This window comes from Orcinus orca, chromosome X (assembly GCF_937001465.1).
Source record: "Orcinus orca chromosome X, mOrcOrc1.1, whole genome shotgun sequence".
In the NCBI taxonomy this organism is placed as follows: Eukaryota; Metazoa; Chordata; class Mammalia; order Artiodactyla; family Delphinidae; genus Orcinus; species Orcinus orca.
In genome coordinates this window covers 67,372,938-67,380,718 of record NC_064580.1, presented here as the reverse complement: position 1 = coordinate 67,380,718, position 7,781 = coordinate 67,372,938, and positions in this window count along the sequence as shown.

Sequence of the window (7,781 nt, the reverse complement as noted above, 5' to 3'; positions counted from 1 at the left end):
TATGGGAACATATGTATATGTTTATCTGATTCACTTTGTTATAAAGCAGAAACTAACACACCATTGTAAAGCAATTATACTCCAATAAAGATGTTAAAAAAATAAAATAAAATAAAAAATAAAAAAATAAGAGGCAAGAATATACAATGAAGTAAAGACAGCCTCTTCAATAAGTGGTGCTGGGAAATCTGGACATCTACATGTAAAAGAATGAAAGTAGAACACTCCCTAACACCATACACAAAGCTAAACTCAAAATGGTTTAAAGACCTAAATGTAAGGCTAGACACTTTAAAACTCCTAGAGGAAAACATAGGCAGAACTTCCTATGACATAAATCACAGCAAGGTCCTTTTTAACCTCCCTCCTAGAGAAATGGAAATAAAAGCAAAAATAAACAAATGAGACCTAATGAACCTTAAAATCTTTTGCACAGCAAAGGAAACCATAAACAATACAAAAAGACAACCCTCAGAATGGGAGATAATATTTGCAAATGAAGGAACTGACAACGGACTAATCTCCAAAATTTACAAGTAGCTCATGCAGCTCAATATGAAAAAAGCAAACAACCCAATCCATAAATGGGCATAAGACCTAAATAGACATTTCTCCAAAGAAGATATACAGATTGCCAACAAACACATGAAAGGATGCTCAACATCACTAATCAGTAGAGAAATGCAAATCAAAACTACAGTGAGGTATCACCTCACACCAGGCAGAATGGCCATCATCAAAAATTGTACAAATAATAAATGCTGGAGAGGGTGTGGAGAAAAGGGAACCCACTTGCACTGTTGTTTGTAATGTAAATTGATACAGCCACTGTGGAGAACAGTATGGAGGTTCCTTTAAAAAATAAAAATAGAACTACCATGCAACCCAGCAATCCCACTACGGAGCATATACCCTGAGAAAGCAATAATTCAAAAAGACTCATGTACCACAATGTTCATTGGAGATCTATTTACGGTAGCCAGGACAAGGAAGCAACCTAAGTGTCCATTGAAAGATGAATTGATAAAGAAGATGTGGTACATATATACAATGGAATATTACTCAGCCATAAAAAGAAACTAAATTGAGTTATTTGTAGTGAGGTGGATGGACCTAGAGTATCATACAGAGTGAAGTAAGTCAGAAAGAGAAAAACAAATACCGTATGTTAACACATACATATGGAATCTAAAAAAAAATATGGTTATGAAGAACCTAGGGGCAGGACAGGAATAAAGATGCAGACATAGAGAATGGAGTTGAGGACACAGGGAGGGTGAAGGTTTAGCTGTGACGAAGTGAGAGAGTGGCATTGAGTTATTTATACTACCAAATGTAAAATAGATAGCTAGTATGTAGCAGCTGCATCATACGGGGAGATCAGCTCAGTGCTTTGTGACCACCTAGAGGGCTGGGATAGAGAGGTTGGGAGGGAGATGCAAGAGGGAGGAGATATGGGGATATATGTATATGTATAGCTGATTCCCTTTGTTATAACTCAGAAATTAACACACAATTGTAAACAATTACACTCCAATAAAGATGTTAAAAAAATCTAAAATTAAAATCTTTCTCTGATCAAAAAAAGAAAACAGCCCATGGTAAGTGTTCATTAGAAGAAAATAATAAATTATAGTATTTGTCAAAAAAATGTGCTAAATAGGTTGATCTCATCATAAGTGTTCTTGCCACAATTTAAAATTGATTGTATATGAGTGAAATTAATAGGCTCATCTGGAAGAACTGATCTGTGGAAAAGATTCATGAGATATATTCTCCATATAGTGTTATTAAAAAATGTAAGGAAGATCTTTAGCCATTGTGAAATCCAAAGAAATGTCACAAGGATATTTATGTATAAATTTCTTCCTTTCTGTTTAGAGACAAGGAAAAGAAAAAGTGGAGAAGAAAACGTTTTATCCTTCTGGCGTATCACATCTACTTTTCTATGTGTCCCAGAGATTGTTACTATTGTTGTTATTTTGTATTTATCAAAACAGAACTATGAAATGCTTCCTCGGATAGGTAATAGAAATCTATATTGGAAGCATTTGCGATAGCTAATTCTTGACTAGATTTTGTAGAGTAATACTTTCTGGTACTTTTTGAAGAAGCTTTCAAGATCTTTATTTAAATACACACTGAGTTTTTTGTTTTTGTTTTTGTTTTTGCGGTACACGGGCCTCTTACTGCTGTGGCCTCTCCCGTTGCGGAGCACAGGCTCCGGACGCACAGGCTCAGTGGCCATGGCTCACGGGCCCAGCCTCTCCGCGGCATGGGGGATCTTCCCAGACTGGGGCACGAACCCGTGTCCCCTGCATCGGCAGGCAGACTCTCAACCAGTGCACCACCAAGGAAGCCCCACAATGAGTTTTTAATCCTCAAACTAGAATATTACTGACAGAGATACATACGGTGAGGCAGAAGATACACAATTGCTTTTATTTCCATATAAGAACTCAAGTGTTTTCAAAACAATGGAGATAATTTTAATCATAAGTAAACCATGCATAACTTGGTCTCATGTCAAGTATTAATTTCATGAAATAAGCAATTTAACTACATATGTGCTAAGCACATTGTTATTTTTGTCTATATGTGACTTTAGCCTTGCACTATATTTAGACACTAAAAGCAAGTTATCATCAATTTAATAAACTTTTATATGAATACCTTCTCTTATTATTTGAGGAACTGGGCTACTCGTTAGGGAATCCAGAAATGAATGAGATATTATCTCTTCCTTTCAAGAAGCACACAGATTCATTGTTAGGGAGATGGATAAACATGACTCTGAGTATTCTAGCTTAGGTAACTGAGTGATACCATTAGCTAGGAGAAGAAAGTCAGGAGGGAGAAATAGTTTGAAGGAAAGGGATGAGTTTGGTTTTGAACAGGTTGTGTTTGATGTGCCTATAGGGCATCTAGATGGAGAAGTCTAGTATATAGATGAATGGTTTGGGGCTCAGGAAAAAATTCAGGGCTGAAGACATAGATTATTGAGTCATATTCATAAGGGACATAGTTGAAGACAAGGGAGTGAATATGATCACCCAGGGGAAACATATAAGGCATGTGTTTAAGGGCCAAACAGAATAATAAAAGACATAGAGAATGGCAGTTCCAAACAAATATCACTGATTGAACCTAAGTATCTAAGATTTTTCCCTCCTGAAACCCCACTAATACAACAGTATGGATATCTTTAGAGTCATAAACCCACAAATACAAAAGGAACAAGAGAGGATACAACAACATAATTCAGAAGCTGAAAAGCAGTTGGTAACTAATTTGACACCTAGAAGTATTGAAAGTGATTGCCTCTGGGAAATGGAAGGGAGAGATACAGGCAACTACTAATTTTTGTAACTCTTTTGTGACAAGCCTAGTAGAACTCCAGGGGTCAACATCTGAATACATATAGGTTGAGTAGTAAATCAAAGGTGAAGAATTAGAAACATCAAATAGTAACTACACCTTCAAAATATTTGGTTATGAAAGGGATGAGGTGGATGTAGCTAGAGGATTAAGGAGGAGAAATAAAAGGTTTGGTGCCTGTGTAAAACAGTGGAGACTAGAACACATTTGTAAGCTGTGAGAAAAGATAAGAAGAGTTAAAATGAGGTTCAATAATACAGGAGAGGAGAGTATTGTCACCTTGTGGCATTTTTTTTGTGAAATAGAAATGTAGGTCATTTGCTCAAAGTGAGGAGGCCAGAACTGGGGCCTTGAAAGGGGAATAATGTTTTGGAACAGCTGCAGTAGGAAATGGAAGAAGGAGCCAACTACAGATGAGGAAAGGATTAAGGATGAGAGTTGATGGTCCAGATGAAGTTGGAAAGCAAACATTTATAGTGGAGCCAATGAACATGGATATGCAGTTTTCTCCAGATAGGTCTTCAGAAGCCTGGAAAAAAGAACAGGCAAAGTGGATCACTGAGCTGAGCCAGACCTGGGCAGAGATTGCCAAAGCTATGAGATGGAAGATGAAGGAATCAAAGAATGAAATATGCCTGTGAGAGTGCCCATTGAAATGGGTTGAATAGGGAGGAATGGAGATAACAAGATGTGGCTGCTAGCCAAAGGGATTATGTAAGAGAGCCGGGAATGGAGGTCACAATAAAGAACAATTTGATTGATCACAAGGCCATTCCTCAATGTTTTACATACAAGTTCAGGTAACTATTACCTCTATGACCAAACCTCTGAACCTCTTTTAGTTGGAGAGCTGTCAATTTTCCAGCAAGTGTAGTGTTAATGAGATTTAAATGACTCCTTCCTACCATGAGTTACTTCAATGTGGTGACCTTTATTCCAGTTTTCCCATTGTTTTTAAGGTATTTCTCTTAAATCATCTTAGCTAATTCATCCTCGGTTGGGGGGAGTCTGCGGCTGAGGCACAATGAGGGGAAGTAATCTTTAATGATCTCCTTTTGTGTATGGCTCTAGGTTTGGCTCTGCCCCAGAAACCCTTTGATTTGAGAAAAGCAAAGAACATTTAGAATCTATCAATCGTCTGAAGGTCCCAAAGTGCAGCCTGCCCTGAACAGAAATCCTGGCTAACCCCCTTTTCAGTCCTCTTCTAGAAGGCAGCTGTTTCCATCATTGCTTTGGAAGCACATCTCCTTGCCCATAGAGCTGTTCACCATTTGCACACTCTGATTTTACAGCAGTGGGGAAGTGGGGTGTGAAGGGGGGTTATTCTTTCAGAGAATGCAGAGGACTTAAGGCCTATCAATGCACAGTCCATAAAGGCCTCTTCCAGCCTTCTGGATCATGATTTCAGGAGAAACTTTTATTTCTGCCCACAAAGCTGTGATGGATTCATAATTATTTGCATCAGTAATAATTGCTCCTTACTAGCAAACTGAATAGGAGTAACTTCTTCAGCCTTCCTTCAATTATGCAAAAATGTCCCATATCCCTATTTCTTCATTATTAACTGATTGACTTAAGCAATATTTTCAAGGGAAAAACATTTGCAATTATTTTAAGACTACCTACTCCGGTGTATGGCAACACAACCTTTAATAAGTGCTCCTTACATTTTCAGGCACAAAAGCTTATGCTCACAGAAACTATAGCATACTAACAATCCATCATTTTGGTCTCCCACTACTTACTGTTGGAAAACAGGAACTTACTGGGGCTACTCAAAACAGTCCTCTCACTTACAACAAATACCGTATGCAAACACATATATGGAATCTAAGAAAAAAAATTTTAAATGTCATGAAGAACCTAGGGGTAAGACAGGAATAAAGACACAGACCTACTAGAGAATGGACTTGAGGATATGGGGAGGGGGAAGGGTAAGCTGTGACAAAGTGAGAGAGTGGCATGGACATATATACACTACCAAACGTAAAATAGATAGCTAGTGGGAAGCAGCTGCATAGCACAGGGAGATCAGCTCGGTGGTTTGTGACCACCTAGAAGGGTGGGATAGGGAGGGTAGGAGGGAGGGAGACGCAAGAGGGAAGAGATATGGGAACATATGTACATGTAGAGCTGATTCACTTTGTTATAAAGCAGAAACTAACACACCATTGTAAAGCAATTATACTCCAATGAAGATGTTTAAAAAAAAAAAGAAAAAAAAACAGGCCTCTGTTTTTACGCTCAAATACATAAAAGTTCTAAATGTTTTTCTGGCTACTCAATTCCACTGAAGCTCTGTTATTAATCCTATATATTGCAGTGTGACCACTGTTTATCCAATTGGAAGGTAAAATCCAATGAGAGCCTTGAAAAGACAATATCAATTGTTCATAGAACAAATGTTCATGAGCTGTGTAAAACAGTTGTTAAAGAAACAGGTAGGCTAACATAATTTCGACTATAACTCTTCTCCATCCTTGGAATATTAATAGCCAATTTTGGTATCAATATGTCAGTTTTGTTGACAGAAAAAGCTTTGCAGATAAAAATTTGTAAAAGTAACACAGCTCTTATAGAATACATAGGTCTGCAAGACATTTTTAAGAGTCTGTAATTAAAGGAGCAGAAATAGGACTGTAGGTCTGCACAAAAGTGGGAATATTTGCAGTTTTATAAGTTTAAACAAAATCTAAATAACCTAGTTCTGTATAAAATGTAAAAGGCATTTGGCTTACCTGGGGGCTAAATTATACCGGTGATAAAGCCCTCTGAAGACCTAACTGAATGCTCCTTCAGAAGATAAATCTAGACTGTACATATACATATACAAAATGTATATAGTACTATATATAAACAATTCATACAACTCAATATGAAAAAACAGATTTAAAAAATGGGCAGAGGAGCTGAATAGACATTTTTCTAAAGAAGACACACATGGCCAAGTCTCATGAAAAGATACTCAACATCATTAATCATCAGGGAAATGCAAAACAAAACCACAGTGAGATGTCACCTCACACCTCTAGAATGGCTATTATCAAAAAGACAAGACATAGCAAGTATTAGAAAGGATGTGGAAAAAAAGGGAACCCTCCTTTATTGTTGGTGGGAATGTGGTGTGGCCACTGTGTAAAACAGTATGGAAGTGCCTTAAAATGAAAAATGGAACTAACATATGAATCAGCAATTCCACTCCTTGGTGTATATCTGAAGAAAATGAAAATACTAATTCAAAAAGATACAGGCACCTCAATGTTCATTATGGTATTATTTACAATAGACAAGATATGGAAACAACCTAAGTATCCACGATGGATGAATGGATAAAGAAGAAAATAAGATGTATGTGTGTGCATACACACACACACACACACACACACACACACATATGCATGCAATGGAATACTACTCAAACTTTAAAAAGAATGACTAAAGGATCATACACCATGATCAAGTGGGATTTATCCCAGGGATGCAAGGATTTTTAATATCCACAAGTCAATTAATGTGATACATCACATTAAAGAATTGAAGAATAAAATTGAAGAATAAAAATCATATGATCATCTCAACAGATGCAGAAAAAGCTTTTGATAAAATTAGCATGCATTTATGATAAAAACTCTCCAGAAAGTGGACATAGAGGGAACCTACCTGAACATAATAAAGTCCATATAGAATACCTAGGCATAAGCTTACCTAAGGAGGCAAAAGATCTGTACTCCAAAAACTGTAAGACACTGATGAAATAAATTGAAAATGACACAAACAGATGGAAAGATACACCATGTTCTTGGATTAGAATAATCAATATTGTTAAAATGACCATGCAGATTCAATGCAATCCCTATCAAATTACCAATGGCATTTTTCACAGAACAAGAAAAAAATATAAATTTGTATGGAAACACAAAAGAACGCAAATAGCCAAAATAATCTTGAGAAAGAAGAACAGAGCTGGAGGAATCAGGTTTCCTGATTTCAGACTATACTATAAAGCTACAGTAATCAAGACAGTATGGTACTGGCACAAAAACAGACACATAGATCAATGAAACAAGATATAAAGCCCAGAAATAAACCCATTCACATATGGTCAGTTAATCTATGACAAAGGAGGGAAGAATATACAATGGAGAAAAGACACTCTCTTCAATAAGTGGTGCTGGGAAAATTGGACAGCTACTTGTAAAAGAATGAAATTAGAATATTCTCTAGTACCACATACAAAAATAAACTCAAAATGGATTAAAGACCTAAATGTAAGACGAGATACTAAAAAATTCCTAGAGGAAAACACAGGCAGAACACTCTTTGACACAAATCACAGCTGTATTTTTTTGGATCCATCTCCTAAAGTAAAGGAAATAAAAGCAAAACTAAACAAATGGCACCTA